General features: G+C 45.8%; 1 long non-coding RNA gene across 1 annotated transcript in view; it reads right to left on the bottom strand.

The window, feature by feature from the left end:
* The window catches only part of LOC135208408 (uncharacterized), a 79,918-nt gene extending 64,174 nt beyond the window's left edge, over positions 1–15,744 (bottom strand). The window contains exon 1 of the long non-coding RNA XR_010313158.1: positions 15,536–15,744. This is a non-coding gene — a long non-coding RNA (uncharacterized LOC135208408). The remainder of the gene's footprint in view (positions 1–15,535) is intronic.
* Positions 15,745–18,048: the final 2,304 nt, after the last annotated feature.

Here is an 18,048-nt window from a genome sequence, read left to right as displayed (position 1 = left end):
TTTCTATAGGATAGGATTCGTGTTGCTTCCTGCACCCAATAATATATCTACGGATATGTATGGTCCTAGCGACTTACGGATCTGAAATGTCGTCTTCACATCCCGTCGGGAGTGTGAAGCGAACACAGAGTTGCTTCGCTAAAGCGTGGCACTCAGGATGTTACTGAGTGTCATGCTCTGTTGAAATGCTTCCGAGCCGCGCCCTCACCCTCTTGAGGCAGTTCATATTAAGAAAAAAAATCTCAAAATCTTTATGCAACAAAATAATGAATGAGACCTCTTAAAAGAACTCCTTGGCTATAATGCCAGGGTGTTCTTGGACATGAACCAGTCTGGTCTTTTTACGGAACACCGCAGATTGTCGGGAGTGTGAAGCAAACCCAGAGTTGCTTCGCTAAAGCGTGACACTCAGGATGTTACTGAGTGTCATGCTCTGTTGAAATGCTTCCGAGGCCGCGCCCTCACTCTTGAGCATTGATATTAAGAAAAAATCTCAAATCTTTATGCAAACATAATGAATGAGACCTCTTAAAAGAACTCCTTGGCTATAATGCCAGGGTGTTCTTGGACATGAACCAGTTTGGTCTTTTTACGGAACACCGCAGATTGTCCGTTGACCTTGACTTTCTATAGTTTTATCAAGATAAAACTTGAGAGACCCTACAGGGCACAGGACTCTCTAATGCCCTTGCCCAATAATTTGTGCCATACCCTTGGTCTCCAAGCCTTCGGGTCAAGGGTTAGACAGGTTTTCGTTCTTATCAAGAACGGAAGGCTTAGAGGACAGACCGCATTATGTCCTTTAAAGCAAAACCTCTGATGATGGCTAAAACCTCACTAACCCTCCTTGCCGTGGCTAGAGCGGTTAGAATATTAGCCTTTCTGGTCACGTGTATTAAGTTCGCAGAAAGGATAGGTTCGAAACGAAAAAAAGCTTTTCTTTGGCCATCAGAAACTCAGACTACGTCTAAGTTCCATGCCGGAACCTTGATCCAGAGAATTTCAAGATCTCCACAGACCTCAAGATCGTGAAGCTTTGTTGTTTGACAGAACCGGATCTCTGAGCCTAGAGGCCGTCAACAACATATTTGCATATTCTACAATAGTTAGGACTTCTATCTTATCTCATACTTCATACGGAAAGATAGAACCATAACGAAATTCACAGAGGTCGAGGTGGAGGAACAGTCATTTCCCTTCACTATCTCCAGAAACGGCCCCCTCCGATTGAAAACTGAAAATAGGCAGCACTGCTTTGTCTTGGCCAAGAGACTGCTAATAATCTTGAAGATCTTATCGCTTCTCGATAGTCTGAACGCCTTCAGACTCAGAGGAGAGATATTAGATACTTCACTAAGTGACGATGTTAGATTACACCGATTCTCTCGGGAAGGGTCTTTGGACAATTCTCTGAATTACCTGACCTCTGTGAATCCAACCTCTTAGAGGCCAACATGTGGCGACTAAAGCTAATCCTCTAGGATCATGAATAAGGGAACAACTTAAGAGGAAGCTCCTTCGTCTTCAATATTACGAAAAAACTTAACGAAAGGACGCCCTCAGTCTCTCCTCACTTTCGACATACTTCTAAGTGAGGATTACTCAGACGTCAGTAGTTCTGTTGCCTTCGATCGAGAAGACCCCCACGGACGTGCACTAGTTTAACGAACCTCTTGAGGATCGTTACGTTCCGTGCCCAAGCCCATAACCAATTCTCTCTTCTCGAGCTATGAGAGAGCTGAGAAATTATCCGAGATGATTTGGGCCACTCGATCCAACCTCACCCTTCGAGGAACTGGAGAGCCGACCAATTTGGCTTCCAATTCTTTCAGACAATGTGCCAGAACATCTGTTCTCTGTTCGGATGTCTGGCACCCTCTCGCTATCACCTGAGGTGATCCTCAAGCCGTTGAGAGAAAATTAGAATTACAAGATCTTTGATGTTATTCCAATTTCTTCGTGAGGAAAATTTGTAGAGGTCTGAATTGCTGTTTATTCAGGGAAAACAAGCTTCTCCAGCGAGGAAATGGTCCCCAGCAAACTCATCCATTCCCTCAGTCAGCCTGCTTCCTTCCCTAAATAAGGCTGCGCTTTGCATAAGCAGGAGAGCATTATGATAGTGCTATGCCGCGGTAGATTCGTACAGAATGTTACCGTGCGGTAAATCCCGCACCTAACAAGTATAAGAGATATCTTGTTGAAATTTTCTAAGTAAAACGGCAGGTATGATCATTCAAGATTACTAGAAATTTCCTCAACCCGAGGCTAAAATCCATGATGGTAGGGCAGAGAGACGGTTTATTAAAGCCATTCCCGCAAGGGAGAGAGGACGTAAACCAACCGCGCATGACACCGAGCTAGCCGGTACTGCGTAGATCACAGACCACAGTAACAGCAGCCTTGATCATCGTCTCGCACTATGTGCCTGAGTTGCCAGCTACTCCTTTTACGAAGGGATAGGTATGAAATTATCGAGCAAAAGGGAACTCTCAAGCAGGCATATTTAAACGAAACAAAATTCGCTAAATACAGAAGCTGAGTTGGTGTTGCAGTCAATTAGAATACTTCTCGTCTAAGTCGCAATCCGTAGAATAACTAGGATATGCGCCTACCCCTCGGACAATTCAACTGTTTAGTAGAATCATGTCGCGAGGTTAATATACGTAGTATATTTATAGTATTCTGAACAACGATCTCCATCCTAAATTCTTTCCTTCAAGAAAACAAAAAAAGGATTGGAGATCGACCACCTTCGATCTCTATCAAAAAGAGTGAAGGAGAAGTCTTCCTCGAAGAAAAGCTTCAATGGTGAACAGAATACTATCTGCCTGAGTTGCCAGCTACTCCCTTTACGAAGGAATAGGTATGATATTATCGAGCAAAAGGAAACTCTCAAGCAGGCCTATTTAAACGAAACAGAATTCGCTAAATACAGAAGCTGAGTTGGTGTTGTCATAACAATACCTGAAGAGTTGTTCTTACTCCGAAAACTCTTGGAAGGTTGAAGGGAGTGTCAAATAAATACATTAGAACAACAGTTCTTTCGGCTTCTATCCGCAGAGGTAAATACGATATGCGTATATGACTTGACCCATGCGTTAGCAAAATGACGCAAAGTTTGAACATCGAATTCTCTACTACATCTTTCCTCGACGAGGAAGAGAGAAAGAAAGGAAAACGACTGTCCACGTTCTAATGAACGAGACTTTTAAAAGAACTCCTTGACTCTTTGCCAAGACTCTTTTCCAAGAAAAGGGAGTAATATTCGAATAGAGATCATCAAGAGAGAACCGAGGATCGAAAAAGACCGTTCAATGTTCTTATGATATTGGACAAAAGACTTCCTGGATAGTCTACAAGTCTTTCTCTTAACCCCGGATGAGCCTCTGAAAATTAATGATGAGCCTCTGAAAATTAATGAGAGCTCTTCCGAAATTTGTTAATGAGTTTATCCGCTTAAACGATAAAAACGTTAAAAACTATGTCAATGAGAACTACCCCATTTATGAGGGGTCCCCCACTTAAATGACAATGGGTGGGGAAAACGTCCTGACTTGACAAAACTATTAGCACTTTGCTAATAGGGGAAAACCCTTTAACATGACCGAAAAGTCACCCAGGAATCCAAGTATATAATCTTCCCGATTCTCAAAGAAATCGATGAGAGGAAAGAGAGATCGAAGAAAAAAAAATTCGGGTATGGTCTCTCCGCTAACTCCGAATCCCTTTTAAAATTTCTGTAAAGAAATGTCCATCAACAGCAAATAAGACGCCTTCAACAAGTCTTTTCTCTCGCAAAGCGTCCTGCCGAGCTTCCACCGAAGCGTCCTGGCGAATGTCCACAAAAGCGTCCTGCTGAGCGTCCTCAAAAGCGTGCTGGAAAGCGTCCTGCCGAGCGTCCTCAAAAGCGTCCTGCTTAGCGTCCTGGAAAGCGTCCTCAAAAAACGTCCTGCTTAGCTACGAGCGTGTCTGAGCAGAGAACACCAAGTCTTCTTGAACGACGTTTCAGAGAGGAACTCGTTGAGCGCCTTGATGCATGCAAGGCCCGCCAAGAGGCGTCCTGGCGAGCGACCTTGCCAACATCTCAATGTTATGACGAACCGCGTTTTGCGTATGACATTGAATATTTTTAAGGGACGTCCTCATGCGAGTCTATATGGAGAGCCGCACGATGTCCTGAAGAGTGTGAACACTAAAGGAAGACGTATGGCTTTCGTCTTCCGCAAGGTGCTTGCCGAGCGTCCTGGAGAATGTCTCTACTTATAGGACGTCGAGCACCTCCAACGCTTCATCACGTCTAAATTGCCCTTCTTATGCCGACCAGAGACATAAGTTGTTTGACTGTGCAAAGCAGCTTGCCGGCCGTCAAACTTATCAGCTTGCTTTTTCGAAGTAAAGCGAACGTTACATAACGTATACGGAGCGCCATGAGGAGAGGAGACGAAAATGTCCTTGATTACCAAATTCTTTTGGAATGCTAGCGAGGTTGAAACAGCTCTAACTTCATGAGCGTTCACTCGCAGGAGGCTCAAATCACTCTTCTGGCAAGATGAATGAACCTCCTTAATAATGTATAAGAGATATATACATGAGCGTTCATATACATGAGCGTTCACTCGCAGGAGGCTCAAATCACTCTTCTGGCAAGATGAATGAGCCTCTTTAATAATGTATAAATGATGTATACATGAGCGTTCACTCGCAGGAGGCTCAAATCACTCTTCTGGCAAGATGGAATGAGCCTCCTTAATTAATGTATAAATGATGTATACATGAGCGGTCACTCGCAGGAGGCTCAAATCACTCTTCTGGCAAGATGAATGAGCCTCCTTAATAATGTATAAATGATATATACATGAGCGTTCACCCGCAGGAGGCTCAAATCACTCTTCTGGCAAGATGAATGAGCCTCCTTAAATGTCCCTTAGAAAAGAGCCAGTGCATTCTTCTAAAAGGGAAAATGTGGTCTCTTTACTTTTTCATCCTCTCGTGACGAGAGAGAGGACGTGAAGCGTCCTCTTCTCTCAAGCTTCTTTAGGGGGCGCGAGTCCTTCCGAGAACTCCAACCCCTGTGTGGGGAGGACGCCTCGGAGGACGAGAAGCAATCCTTCAAGATTCGTGCACGTGCACGATCTTTAGCAGCCTGGGAAGCGTCAACAGGTTCTGCCGAAGGGACGCCAGATCGGTGGGGAGCCCCCGTAACCCTCTTGCGGCTTTCGACATGCCTCTCCCTGAGTCCTGGGAGTCCGACAGAGGTCCAGGCCTAGAGGCATTATGGGGCCGATCTGACGCCCCCTCCACAACACAAGGGGCACTACACTTCACAACACTGATTGGAGAGCGAGCACTTTAGTCTAAGATTACTTGATGTAATCCTCTAGCAGACACTTCTTCTAGGCCCGTAAGCCATACCACAGGGTTAGGCAAAATAAAATCTACAGGAGGTTAGAAGGTTCATTATTTCTAACTTCTGTTTACTATGGAGGAGGAAAACTCCTGATTCTAACACGCTCTAAAAAGCGTAAAGGAATCCTCCTTCTTCCGTAATCAGTCACACATTACACTAATTACCTTATGCAAAGAAAACATGTAAACGTCATATATACTAAGCGAGTGTCTACCGAAAGTTCCGGTAGCCTCACCTTACCGTGCAGACAACAAAGTCTGAAACTAGGCTAACTAGCTTCAGACATCAAATGCAATGAAAAAATTTACGATAGCGTATGCCTAGCCACAAATCCAAGTTAATAATCGAAAGAATAATTAGGATACTTAAGTGGCTAATGAAGTTTTTCAAAATCCTAGGCGGAGGTCTGTAAACAGTTGTTTACCGACCGGCGACAGAAAAAAATATGAATAGAAAATGGGAATAGTTCCTGATATCCGCCTCCCAGCGGCGGGAATGGGTACTACCACCTGGCCGCCCACTGCGTGTGCCGCGAATTTTTAAATTCTGTCGGACTTCAGAAAATACAGCTATATATATATCTGTCAGGTAAGTTTCATGAACAAAAAAGGTATATACTGTATGTGATTGGTCATCTTTTAGCAGGGAAGTGGTAATTAATTTGCTATTTTGGCGCAGCAAGAAAATTGGCAGCAACAATTGTATAGTATAAATTGACGAGTCAAAATTCAGCAAACATAAATATGACTTTGGCCGAGTAATAGACGGCCAGTGGGTATTTGGTGGTATTTGCCGAGAAACACGAGAGTTTTTCCTGGTTCCCGTGGAAAACCGGGATCGTGACACCCTGCTCTCGGTGATTAAGGAGAGGATCGAGGCTGGCACAACCATAATCTCTGACTGTTGGCGAGCATATGACTGTCTGGCAGAGGAAGGCTTTAAGCATTTCACTGCTAACCACAGCCTTCACTTTGTTGATCCCCAGACACAGGCTCATACCAATACTGTGGAGAGGAAGTGGCGGGATATGAAAAATCTAGTGCCAAAATTTGGCAGGAGAAAACAACACTTCGTTGGGTACCTGGCCACTTCCTACTTTAAGTTGTACGTAGAGAACCTTTGCAACGGCTTCACATTTTCCTCAAAGCAGCAGCACATCTTTATTAACCAACAGTTTAAGGTAAGCATCATTAATTTATAGAGTATATTATAATGGTGGTAGTATAACGATGTATAAAGCAGTACCATCACTTTGGATTTGGTTTGATGGATGTGTTAGGTAGTGCCCTTAAGGGGGGGTAGGGGGGGCAGAGGCAACCCCCCGCTAGGCCTAGGTAGGGGTACAGGGCCCTAGGTTAGGTTAGGTGGTTGTGTTAGGTTCGGTAGTACCCCGAAAATCACTGTGGCCTTAAGGGGGGGTCACAGGTGAATCAAAAGCCCCCCCACTAGGCCTAGGTAGGGGTACAAGGCCCTAGGTTAGGTTAGGTGGTTGTTAGGTTCAATAGTGCCCCAAAAATCACTGTGGCCTTAAGGGTGGGTTGCTAGGCCTAGGGTGGGTTGCTAGGCCTAGGTAGGGGTACGGAGCCCTAGGTCAGGTTAGGTGGTTGTGTTAGGTCCGGTAGTGCCCCGCAAATCACTTTTCTCCTCCCCCCCCCACAACCCAAAAACCCCACTTCCCACTGGGATCCCCCATAAATGTAGTAGTAGGTTTATGGTTACATTTTGTGTATAAGAATAAGTCATAGTTTCTTTTTTATTCATTTCCTCATGTTTCTATGTGATGTGCAACACCAATCTGGTCGTTTTTTTGCCGTTTTTCGTTGGTAATACTTGAAAAACGGGTGCGGCCTTCACCTGGACATTTACCAAAGTTTCATACTTTCACTAATATAGGCAACAAAATGTTGTTTTGTTGTGCTGAGTACAACTGCAATCTTGAGTAAGACCAATAAACGTTACATATACTATACGCTAACATTCATCAAATGAGTGCTGGAAGGCTGGGAAAGATTGCGGCTCCCCTGTGCTTACGAACGGCACCTCATGCGAGTGCCGCCATATTGGACTTCAAAACTACCTTGAAAATGATATTGTAATGATACAATTAAGTTTGTTCATACTTACCTGGCAGATATATATATAGCTGTATTTTCCGAAGTCCGACAGAAATTAAAAAACTTACGACACACGTAGTGGGAGTCAGGTGGTTAGTACCCATTCCCGCCGCTGGGAGGCGGGTATCAGGAATCATTCCCATTTTCTATTCATAATTTTTATTTCCACTGTCTCCTGAGGGGAGGTGGGTGGGTACTTAATTATATATATCTGCCAGGTAAGTATGAACAAACTTAATTGTATCATTACAATATCATTTTGTTCATGAAACTTACCTGTCAGATATATATATAGCTGAATCCCACCTTTGGTGGTGGGAGTAGACAGAATAGAAGATTTTAGGAAACATATATATGCAGATAACTGTATCTTGATTCCTTACCTGTTAGCATAGCTGACTTCGTGGTTACTGCCGCGTAAGTCTGCTTGTGCTATTAGAGTTGCCAGCGAGGTAGAGACCTATATAGCTGGTGCACTCAAGATGATCTGTCAACGGGGGCGTGACCACGATGTGACTAGACCATTGACCATACAATGAGGGCAACGAAGTAAAAAACCACCTGGCCTAGTCTACCAAAGGTATACCACTAAACTAGACTAAAGAAGGGAGATCCGCCTCGGGCGGTCAACCCCACAACCAAAAAACACACACGATTAAAAGCTCACCTAACCACTAAAGGAAAGGATGAGTGCTACCTCCTGCCCCCAAAACAGTGTCTGCAGCGACGTATGGTCCAAGCGACGAGCAATGTTCGTATGTCGCTTTCACCTCCCGCAGGTAGTGTGAAGCGAACACCGAGTTGCTCCGCCAATATGTGGCACTCAAAATGTCACTGAGTGCCATATTCCTGTGAAAGGCTATCGAGGTCGAAATAGCCCTCACCTCGTGGGCATTCACTTTTAACAGCTTCATGTCACTATCACTACATGTGGAATGAGCTTCCTTAATGGTGTCTCTCAAGAAGAAAGAAAGCGCGTTCTTTGACATGGGAAGATCGGGCTTCTTAACCGAGCACCACAAGTTGCCCGAAGGTCCTCTACAGTCCTTCGTTCTGTCTAGATAGAATTTGAGAGCCCTGACAGGGCACAGGACTCTCTCTGGCTCATTACCCACGATCTCTGTCAAACCCTTGATTTCAAATGTCTTGGGCCAAGGGTTGGACGGGTTTTCGTTCTTTGCTAAGAACAAAGGGCTTAAAGAACAAACAGCATCAGAGTTCTTAAACCCAACATGCTTGCTTATAGCCTGGATCTCACTAACTCTCTTCGCCGTCGCCAGAGCAGTTAGAAAAGTGTCTTCCTTGTCAGGTTTCTAAGCGAAGCTAAGTTGAGCGGTTCAAAAATACTGGACGTCAAAAACTTTAGAACAATGTCTAAGTTCCAAGAAGGGACTCTTGGTGGGGGTACCTTCGAAGTCTCGAAAGACTTAAGAAGATCATGAAGGTCTCTGTTGTTGGCTAAGTCCAGTCCTCTATGCCTAAAGACTACAGAAAGCACACTTCTGTAGCCTTTTATCGTAGGCACCGCTAAGCGAACTTCATTTCTCAAGTAGAGAAGGAAGTCTGCGATCTGGCTCACAGAGGTAGAGGTGGAGGAAATGTCTTTCTTCCTGCACCAGCTCCGGAAAACAGCCCACTTGGATTGGTATACGGCAATAGAAGAAGGTCTTCTTGCCGTTGCGATTGCTTTCGCCACTGGTCTTGAAAAACCCCTCGCTCTGGCCAACTTCTGGATAGTCTGAACGCAGTCAGACTCAGAGCGGGGAGGTTTTTTGTGATACCTCTCGAAGTGGGGCTGTTTGAGTAGATCTATCCTTGGAGGCAGAGTCCTCGGAAAGTCTACAAGAAAAAAAAAAACCAAAGGACATGACCTCTGTGAACCAGTCGGTCGCTGGCCAGAAGGGGGCGATGAGAGTCATCCTCGTTCCCTCTGATGCCGCGAATTTTCTTATCACTTCCCCTAGGACCTTGAACGGGGGAAAGGCATATACGTCTAGTCCCGTCCAGTCCCAAAGAAGGGCGTCTACTGCTACTGCTCCTGGGTCTAGAACTGGTGAGCAGTACAGCGGGAGTCTCGTTGTCCTGGAAGTTGCGAAGATGTCTACGAGAGGACATCCCCATAACTTCCACAACCTCTGGCATATTTCCTGATGAAGAGTCCACTCCGTCGGCAGAAGTTGACCTTGTCGACTGAGCAGATCTGCACGGACGTTTTCTACCCCTGATATGAATCTCGTCAGTATAGAGACGTCGTGTGCCTTCGCCCATAACAGGATCTCCTTTGCAAGGAAGAACAGGGATCGAGAGTGGGTTCCTCCCTGTTTCTTGAGATATGCCAGGGCTGTGGTGTTGTCCGAGTTGATCTGCACCACATTGCCGGAGACTTCGTTCTGAAAGAACTGGAGCGCCAGATGAACTGCTGCCAGCTCCTTGAGGTTTATGTGCCAGGACACCTGTTCCCCTCTCCAGGTGCCTGACACTTCCTCCCCCCCCAGTGTTGCTCCCCACCCCGTGGAAGACGCGTCGGAAAACAACACTAGGTCGGGGTTCTGAAGCTTGAGGGAAAGACCCTCTGCGAGCTTCAAAGGGTCGGTCCACCATCTTAGGTGTTCCTTTACCTCTTCTGATAACACCAGAATCGAATCCAAAGTGTTTGGTGCTTCCAATTGTCGGCAAGGAAGAAATTGAAGAGGTCTGAGGTGCAACCTCCCTAGGGAAACAAACTTCTCCAGTGAGGAAATGGTCCCCAGCAGACTCATCCATTCCCTCACCGAGCATGATCCTTCCCCTGGGACGGAAAAGCCCGAAAAGCCACTGAGTCCATCTGAATCCCCAGATAGACTAAAGACTGAGAAGGGGTCAGATGTGACTTTTCGAGGTTCACCAGAAGCCCCAGGGACTTCGTTAACGTCAACGTCGTGTGAAGGTCCTCCAGACAACCGGTCTTTCGAGGAGGCTCGTACGAGCCAGTCGTCCAGGTAGAGAGAGATCCTGACATTGGAAAGATGAAGCCACCTCGCAATGTTCTTCATCAATAGGGTGAATACCATGGGAGCAGTGCTGAGTCCAAAGCAGAGAGCCCTAAATTGGAACACTTTTCCTTTCAGGACAAACCGCAGGTATTTCCTGGACTGGGGGTGGATGGGGACGTGGAAATACGCGTCCTGGAGATCTAGTGAAGCCATCCAATCCCCCGGTCTCAAGGCTCCCATCACTGACTGAGGTGCTCCATCTTGAACCTCTGCTTGATGACAAAGAGGTTCAGGTTGCTGACATCGAGTACCGGTCGCCATTCCCCCGACTGCTTTGGCACCAGGAACAGTCTGTTGTAAAATCCGGGGGAATTCAAGTCGGAGACCTGTTCTACGGCGTGTTTCACGATCATCTGATCTAACAGATCGTAAAGCACTTGTTGTTTTTCTCCCCGATAGGAAGGAGACATGTCCCTGGGTGTCGTAGACAGCGGGGGTGGTTTCAGGAACGGGATCCGGTAACCCTTCTTTAAGATGTCCACGGACCATTTGTCCGCACCTCTCTCTTCCCAGGCTTGCGCAAAAAGCTGAAGCCTGGCTCCAACCGGTGACTGAAGGACTTCTGCTTCACTTCTTGTTCTTGGCCAGCGCCGTGGCTCTGCCTCTGGAAGTGCCTCTTCCTCGAGGGGCTGGTCTCGAGGAAGAACTACCTCGAAAGGGCTTCGATTTCTTGATAATCGAAACTCCCGAGGACGAAGGAACCGCAGGTCTCCTTGAAGATTGTGCGAGGAGATCTTGCGTGGCCTTCTCCTGTAGACTGGTCGCAATGTCTTTTACCATAGCCTGGGGGAAGAGATGATCCGAAAAAGGAGCGAAGAGCGAAGTCCTGCTTTCTGTCATGGAGAAACAGATTTCGCTGTAAAATTGCAAAACAGGGATCTCTTCTTCAAGAGCCCTGTGCAAAAGTGAGCTGTAAGCTCCTCCGAACCATCTCTGACGGCCTTGTCCATGCACGACATTACGCTGGACAGCTCCCCCAGACTAATCGAGTCGGAACTCCTAGACTTGGCATCCAGAACTCCCAAACACCAATCTAGAAAGTTGAAGACCTCTAACGTCCGAAAGAGGCCTTTAAGGTGGTAGTCCATTTCCGTAGTTGACCATGAAACTTTCGAAGAGGACAGGTGAGACCTCCTCGAGGCATCCACAATGCTGGCGAAGTCTCCTTGGGCTGACGAGGGAAGTCTAATACCTACGTTCTTCTCCCGTCTCGTACCAAATGCCAGCCTTCCCACTAAGTCTCGAAGGTGGCAGGGCAAAAGAAGTCTTTCCCTGAGACTTCCTTTTCTCCATCCAGTCATGGACCTTACGAAGAGCCCTCTTAGTTGAAAGGGACTTCTTCATCCTGACGAATGCCGAGACCTTGTTGATCTTGGACGAAGAAAGTTGTGAAGGAGGAGAGCGAGGAGCTTCCAGGTGAAACGTCTCTCCAAACTCTGATTGAAGAAGGCGGGTCAAAACCTGGTAGTCGGAAGAGACTGCCGCCAAAGGTTTCTCGTCATCCACTTCAACCGAAGCGTCACTAACCTCTGCTTCCGACACAGGTGAAGTTGGAGGCAAATAGGCTGGACCAAGACTATCTGGTCTAAGTTTCCACGAGGCGCGTTGCTGTGAAGTGGAAGGTAAAGCTGACTCATTAATAGGAACTCCGGTCGTATCTCTAAGACCCGGAGCAACTTGCAAAGACTCATCACAAACAGGTGGGAGGCGACGAAACTCCACATCTTCGTCCACCCGAGCGTCCGCTGGCGCACACCTGGCGTCCACTGGCGCACACCTGGCGTCCACTGGCGCATACCTGGCGTCCACTGGCGCACGCCTGGCTGCAACTAGCGCGGGATTGGCGTCCACTCGCGCGCTGCTGGCGTCCGCTGGCGCACGCTTGGCGTCCACTGGCGTGCGAATGACATTAACTAAGGCGCGCTTAACATCTCGTGCGCGCTCTGCTTCCGCTGGAGCACTCTTAGATGCAACTGGCGTTCGCTTGGCTTCCGACCGAGCGTCAGGAACGTGAACTTGCACCGAAGCGTTCACGCAAGTATCAAGCTCTCGCACCGCAAGCTTACGAGCGGGTAATACCGCTTCATGCGCCGAGCGAGCAAAATCCTCTTCACGTCCTCCAGAGAGCCGCTGGGGAGTCGCACGAACTCTAGCAGGCGAAGAAAGTGGAGAGATAGACGAGCGAGGAGAGGGAGAGGGAGACCTTCTAGATCTCTTCACAGGCAGACGGTCATCCTTTCTCCTGGGACGTGGTTGCGTCCCTTTCTTAGCAAGAGCATCAGCAAGCTGTTGCTGCAAAGAGCGCAGGATCTTCTCAGTAGGAGAGGATTCCTTGTCAGGTGACGGGCTGATCCTGTGAGAAGGCGAGGGGCGAGGGGACGCCTTCTTCCTTCTCCCAGACACTGCCGTAGCACGCGCTCGAGAGCGACTGGGGCGCTCAACAAAGTCATCATCCGATGACTCCTTACGCTTTTTCTGTGGCGGGAAGGCAGCGAACACACTCTCAGGCGATGATCGCCTCTCGAGAGAGCCAAAACTGGACGTGAAGCGTCACGATCACCAACGCTCCTTTTCAGCGGGCGTGAAATAGAATGAGAGCTCACCCTTGTGCGGGGAGGAAGCCTCTGAAGAAGAGAAACACTCTTTCAGGAGGCGTGCACGCGCACGCTCTTTGGCAGTCTGTGTAACGTCCACAGATACTGCCGAAGGCACGTCAGATCGGTGGGCGTTCCCCGTAACCCTCCTGCGGCTTTCGACATGCCTCTCCCTGAAACCTGGGAGTCCGGCAGCGGTCTAGGCCTAGAGGCGAAATGGGGCCGATCTGACGCACCCTCCACCAACGAAGGAGCACTGTCACTGCACTTTGCACCTTCACTTTTGCCTTCTAAGGCGAGCACTTTAGATTCTAAATTACGAATCGACTCTAAGATAAGTGTAAGGGTATTACCCTCTACAGACACTGCTTCAGGGCCCGAAGGCAACACTACAGGGTTAGGAGTAGTGATTAAAGGAGGGTTAGTAGGAGAAACATGAACTTCCTGCCGTTTACCTGAAACGCTCCTGGAGGAAGACCTCCTTAACCTATCCCGTTCAAGCTTACGCAGATAGGACTCATACGCTCTCCATCCAGAATCAGAAAGACACTCACATTCCTTGCAGCGACTTTCATACATGCAATCATGCTCTCTGCAACTCTTACACAAAGTATGAGGGTCTACTGATGCTTTCAGTAGCCTACCTCGACAATCACTCCTGGTACAAAACCTGGCGCTAGCCGAACTAGAACCAGACATCTTATTTAAAGAGAAATCAAGCCAAAATCAATCAAATCCACAATTAACGTGTGCCTAGCCACCGATCCAAAAGTCAAGATACCAAAAAATCAAAAAGGGGTACTTATAGTAGCCAAGTTTCCTAAATTCAAGACGGAGATGCTGAAAACTGTGTTTACAACACCGGTGACAGAAAAATTATGAATAGAAAATGGGAATGATTCCTGATACCCGCCTCCCAGCGGCGGGAATGGGTACTAACCACCTGACTCCCACTACGTGTGTCGTAAGTTTTTTAATTTCTGTCGGACTTCGGAAAATACAGCTATATATATATCTGACAGGTAAGTTTCATGAACAAAACTTATTTTACGAAGACCTCACATGCTCATTTTTGTTCGTATAACGCTTTCATATATCACATTATGTTGACGAAACTTCAATCTATTGAATGGTATGCTTAAAGATGTAATTGTATTCTTATTTCATCAATTAAATATAGAGTGAATAAGGCTGATTCACGCAATGACGATGGATCCACCGCGGTGTTTCCCCCTAGGCTACACTGGCAGTTCTTTGACTTAGGCTAGCCTATATTCGACTCTGTTAAGCATTGGTCGACATGAATTCCTACTAAACTAAAATTCAATGTAGGCTAAATCAGTCTTTCTTTATATTGCACCTGACCTTGTTGCTCACAACTCCTACATAAAATGCAGACTGTATTTATATTGCGGTCGAAAGTCATCCAGAGACAAAAGTCAAATAGGTAGCTAGTAGATAGCCTAGTAGCTACCTGTTGCAGTGAACTTATTGCCGAGTTTATCTGCTTACCACGGTAAGTTCGTCTAATAAAGGACACAAAATGTGTCCATGGCTCGCTACCTCTTTATGCCATATAAGTTTTATGTTCCAGTTCATAAATAAAACAATGGAACCAAGAAAAATACCTCGTGTCCAAGTGATGTAAGGGAAGGAAGATCGAGTCGAGTGAGTAGCCTGTAACTTGCCAGACTCGGGAGTCGGAATCTTGGACCACCACGATCGACGTCACATCGAACAGGCCTAAACTCTCGGTGGTCTTGGTTTAGTACTCGCCCTTGGGGATTAATTTCCATCAACCCAAAAAAAACAACGGTAAATTCTTAATACTAGGTATAGGAAACTGTAATTTTCAAAGAAATACCAGACGCGGAGTCATTACCTAGATTTCCCAAAACCACCTGCCTATGTCGCCGTTAGGTCGTTTAAATTATGAAATAGGTTATCGTGCCATCTTCCTTGGCAACACATGGAGTTGCATATTAATGGTAATTGCAATTACGATGGTGAATGCTGATTACACCGCAAGTACCTATCTAACCAGGATGAACCAGGCTTCTTACTTACCCAGATGATGACTGAATAGACCTGGATATCGGTGTATAAATTGCGCTGGTAGTCCAGATACTATACACACAGGCCTTTTAATGTCTCTCAGAACTGGGGAAAACGTTCGAGTACAGAGATCCTCAACAGACTTTATAATCTCTCACAATTAGGGAAAAGTTTGTGCTGGCAAAAGGACGACATAATCTAGACCATCTGGTCACTAGGCTAATGGGGAGTGAAGTTGAGGGGAAAGGACGAGGGAAGGTGGCAATGGGTTGACGGAGAAAGGTTGTCATCATTAGCAGCAATGGAAGTAATTCAGTACAGACGATAGCTTACCTCATTTGCTGAATTTCAGGCATCTTGCAGGTTGGTGGGTATCAGCGATGTAGAACTTTCCTTACCAGGATTCTTCGGCGCTATTATAAAATACATATTCACTACACCACTTAGCTCTAGCATAAAACCAAACATATCATCACTACACCGCAATGACCCAAGAAACTACTGACCTAAGCAGCAGCTGCAGCGCGCAGCGCTACCAATTTTCAACAGTATTTCCCTAGACAGCTGCTCAAAATTCCCCAAATAACTTTCAAAATAAATATTCATTGCATAACGCTAATAAAAGTCAACAAATATACAAAATTCTGATCTGCAAATATGTTTACTCCTAAATTGTAACAGTAAAACGGGATTTAAATAACCAGATGTGGATTTTTTCATATACTTTTAAACAAAGCTGGAGTAATTGCATACTTGTAAACGAAATGAATATTGTATCTTACAGTTGCAAATTAAGTGCAAGCTATGTCGCTTGAACATAAAAAAAACACAAAAATAACCACCTCGAAATGAATGTTGAAGTTGAACTTCTTAAAAAAATCACGAGCTTTTATCGTGGTTTAAAAACTTTACGATAGGGCAGAGATCGAGAATTCCCTAGATTTTCAGAAATCCCCAAAATTATTCCCCAAATTCAAGAGTCCCATAGGGATAATTCCCTAAAAGTAGGAGTCTTGTGCTGTGAACAATACTCATTTGGTCAGCAAGGTTTTCTGTTTAAAACAGGATAGTTAATTACAGTATATATCCCGATCAAAACCACAAGAGGATCTTCAAACAGCCGAAAGCAGGTTTTCTTTCACAAGCGGTCATTTTACTGAGACTGTAAAAGTCTGTCACAGGGACTTTTCTTTATCTATATATTTTTGGCTTCTTGTGATTAGTAGGTAGAGTACTCTGATTCCAGTTTCATTTTCATCTCTTTAGTCTTTACCAACGGGTGGAGATGTGGCGGCACATGCGCATGGTAGCCATAGAGTCTTGTACATCACTGGAGTGGCGATCTCCCTGCCTAACGTATGACCTCGAGCAGCCATATTGAAAGGTCTCGGTCCAGCGCATAGTACTGTACTTTACTAATTTTATTATTTTCATTACGACTATTATTTTTATCTGTTTACTATTATTATTATCTTATTATTAATAATAATATTTTTACTACTGGTATACTACTATATTATTGTTGCTGGTATTATTATTATTATTTTTTTTTCTTTTTTCTTTTTTTGCTCTATTACAGTCCTCCAATTCGACTGGGTGGTATTTATAGTGTGGGGTTCCGGGTTATTATTATTATTATTATTATTATTATTATTATTATTATTATTATTATTATTATTATTATTATTTTGGTAGGAGACCCTCTTTTAGGCAAATACTGTTAAAAAGAATGGCAGAATTAAGCGAGTTGATTTTATATATCGTTTTTTCTATTTTCCTTACAATTCGCTTCTCAGGCTCAGCGATGTTTCTGAATAACTGGCCAATATTCATATTGGGAATTTTCAAAAAATTATAAATGCTGAAGGCAATCTTTTATTAGAACAGGATATCAGGTCCAGGTCAAGCAGTGGTCGTCGTCAGTGCTGGTATTATTCCGTAGGTGTAGTTCAGTTCGGGGCCGGGGTCGTCTTCGGTTTAAGGGCTGGTATCGGTGATGGTATAGCTGGTATCATGTGACGTTTTGACCTCCTCACAGGTCATCTTCGGACGAGTCGGTTGAAGAAACTGTAGCAAGAAAGTCTGTGGGGCGGTATTTATAGTAGCTCGTACCTAGAGTTGCATTCTCATTGGTAGGGCCGGTCTTGGGTGAAGCCGTGGATCTCGCCTCGAAGGTCTCGGGGATTCTTTCGTGTGAGCGCCATAGTAATGTGCCTGGGGATGAACGACAGGAATTCCATCCGTAGCAGGAATCCTATCATCCCGTGGGGGCTCCTGATTATCTGGTATTGTTGGGGGGTCATTCGCTGCTCTCCGGGCGGCAGTGGGAAGGAGAAACTTTTCTTGGGTGATGTTTAGATTTGGTTTCTCCTTACCTATATGGAGGGCTTCTGGGAGGCGCAGACGTCGGGGATCCGTTGTCTGGTCTATTATTTCGATATTAGGGATGATATAATTTCTCTTTATCCGTTTGTTATGAGCAGTCCTGGCATGGTTGAATATGGCTCCTTCTTGAGCGTGGCAGGAGATTCGGTTGGAGAAATGCATGGAGGTCATACCGACGTATTTGCCTAGGCATCCTCGGACGGGGCATGTGTAACAGTAGACCACACTCGTCTTCTTCAAGGGATCCTGTAGGGGCGCCGAAGGGTTGTTTCTCATCACCAGGCTGCTCTTCTTCGTTTTATAATATATAATTAACTTAATATTTTTGTCTGGGTCGGCGGGGCTGACGTTTTCGTCGATGATCTTTTTGAGGGCTTGTTCGTCCTCCTTGTACCTCCGGTGGAAGTGCCCCTTGTAGAAAAGCTTGATGGGCTCTGCAACGTCGGGGCGGGGTTTCTGGT

This window comes from Macrobrachium nipponense, chromosome 35, assembly GCF_015104395.2.
Source record: "Macrobrachium nipponense isolate FS-2020 chromosome 35, ASM1510439v2, whole genome shotgun sequence".
Classification (NCBI taxonomy): Eukaryota; Metazoa; Arthropoda; class Malacostraca; order Decapoda; family Palaemonidae; genus Macrobrachium; species Macrobrachium nipponense.
This window is presented reverse-complemented; position numbering and strand designations above follow the sequence as displayed.